General features: G+C 33.6%; 1 pseudogene; it reads right to left on the bottom strand.

The window, feature by feature from the left end:
* Nucleotides 1-205: 205 nt before the first annotated feature.
* On the bottom strand, nucleotides 206-324 carry LOC112474434 (annotated as a pseudogene).
* Between the last annotated feature and the right edge of the window lie 2,394 nt (nucleotides 325-2,718).

Below are 2,718 nucleotides of genomic sequence, written 5' to 3'. Positions count from 1 at the left end.
TTGCTGTTTTATACTGAGCTTGTTACCAACTAAAATTCCTAGGACGTTTTCAATGGGACTAAAGTTAAATCAGGTCTCTTTTTTTCTATACTTACTTAGGGGTTTACTGAATACAAATGCTATATTTTATATTTATCCCTATGAGATTTCTCCTTGGTCCACCATTCTTAATTTTTTCTTTTCTTTTCTTTTTTTTTTTTTTTTACGCCTATGGCACCTGGTCTTCCTAGGTGGTCTCCCATCCAAGTACTAACCAGGCCCAACTCTGCTTAGTTTCCGAGATCAAACAGGATCAGGCTTGTTCAGGGTGGCATGGCCATACACTCACAATTCTTAAAATTTTTTAAAAAGCTTTGTTATATGTGTTACATTGTTGCACTGTTGAATATAAATTTATTTATACTTCCGTTTATCCCTGCACTAAGCTAGGCCCTCTTATACTGACTCAGAGCTTGGCAATGTGGTTTGTTTTAGCCAATGGAACAATAGTAAATGTGACATAGCAGAGACCTGAGAAGTGGTTATAATAGGGCTTGTCTTCTCTTTTGCTGCCTTGTCTTTTGGAACGAGGAGACTACAAAGAGAACACATTTAAGCTAGCCTTCTGGGGGTTGAAAGGCCAGGTAGAGAACTTGGGCACTCTGTCCTACAGTTAGCCAGTCCAAACCAAACTGCAGTTGATTGTAGACACATAAATGAGCTTTAGCCAAGATATATTAAGCTTAGCCCAGGTCAGCAGAACTGCCCAACTGACCCAACTTAAACCATTGAACCATAGAACTATGAGATAATAAATGCCTGCTATTTTAAGCCACAATGTTTTGGGCTGATTTTTTTTTTTTTTAATAGCAAACGCTAATTTATGCAACATCTAATATAATACTTATTCTTTCCACTTGCATATCACTCACAAAATTGATAGGTTCCTATATCCAAGTTATTGAGTAGATTCTGACCAAATAAAGAGCTGTGAGATACAACTCTAAATGTTGACATTGGCCAAGTCTCTTTGTTCAGCCAGCTGTTAAATACTCTTAACTATTTTACATGCAGCCTGCAATTTGCAAAGGAAAAATTGCATTGGAATAAAAAATGAAACTAGATTGTAATTTTAACATTTTTCTGCCTTCTGATTAGTCTGAAAGATTATGTTCTGTTTTCTAATGTCACAATATTATTCATAGTCAGAATGTTTGAAGTATCTGGAAATAAATTATCTTCATTAAAAAAAAATAAAGCTTTTCTGAGAATAGTAGTTAAATTGTTTCATATTATGAAAACCAAAATGAAGAAACTATTGAACATTTGAAAAATTTCTTAAAACCTTTTCATATTGATGAATTTTATAAACTTTCTAAATGCAATGAGTTTTTTTTTTTAATTTGTATTTTTTTGTTTGTTTGTTTTCCTCCTGAGGACCCTCACTATTGCCTTCAGTCTGAAATAGAAGTGCTGAAATCTTGAGTGTAAGAGTTGAGGAAAAGAATGAAAAAGACATTTCCTGCATGATTAATAGCAGGAAATACCAGAAAAATCATCCAAAATATTCTTTTCCCTAGAGATTTTATTTTGTTCCATGTATTATTTTTACGTTTGTTTTTTTTTAAAGCTACATATTATCTTCTTCAATGCACTATTCTCTTTGTACACAGTACCATTACTACATTGAAAAGAGAAATAAAACCTTAGAACAACTTTAGGATAATCAGAGACAGCAAACCAATGATCTTATAATAAGAAAAAATAACATAATGGAAAGAATACTCAGTTGGGAATCACGTAGTCCTGATAAGATTGTCTCAGATCTCAATTACTAGTTCTCTGGGCATCTTTCAGAATAGTTTCTTTATGTATAACATGAGGATGTTAATAATACCTAACTTATTGGATCCTTGTGAGGACTATATGTGTAAAATGTCTATTACACTGAAATTAATTATTAAATAATAATAGCTATTAAATAATAATAGCTATTCAGATTAATAAGAATAGAAAATCTCTTAACGAGCATTTTTTTGTGTCAGGCACTATGCTAATGGATTGGCTCGAATGGCATAAAAACCAAGGCTTATTGGTTCTATTCATATTAGTCTTTATACAAACTGTCTGTAGTTTGTATATTTTATTGTCCACCTTGTATAACTTCCATTCCTGGTCCAAGACGGCTGCTGGGAATTAAATTATAGAATCTCTGCTCATGCTAGCAACTGAAAAAGGAAATACATTATTTCCCCCTTTAAGAACACTCATCTTCCTCACGTGGCAACACTTGGCTATAAAAGAGGCTGGAAAATGTAGCCTTTATTCTATCTGCCCACTTAAAAATTAGAGATTCCATTACTGGAAGGAGAAAGGATATTGAGGGGAACAAACTAGAAATTTTGTTACAGATGTTTAATATATTGATTCTTTAGTGCATTGGCATGAATATGTTTTTCAAACACATTTTTCATTTTAGTAGGTGAGGTGGGAACAAAAGTAAGGAAAGATACCACAAAAAATTTTACCCAATTCCAAGTTTATCCTAGAGCTGTTCTAGAGGAGGTATTTGATTAGAAAATGATTTTCTTGGCACCTTGAATGTTAACACACTGTAGTTAATTCCTTCCTTCCTTCCTTCCTTCCCTCCCTCCCTTTTTATTTTTTCCTTCCTCGCTTCTTCCTCTCCCTCCTTCATTCCCTCCATCTCCCTTTCTCTTCTCTCTTCTCTCTCTCTCT

This window comes from Pteropus alecto, unplaced genomic scaffold, assembly GCF_000325575.1.
Source record: "Pteropus alecto unplaced genomic scaffold, ASM32557v1 scaffold79, whole genome shotgun sequence".
Classification (NCBI taxonomy): Eukaryota; Metazoa; Chordata; class Mammalia; order Chiroptera; family Pteropodidae; genus Pteropus; species Pteropus alecto.
This window is presented reverse-complemented; position numbering and strand designations above follow the sequence as displayed.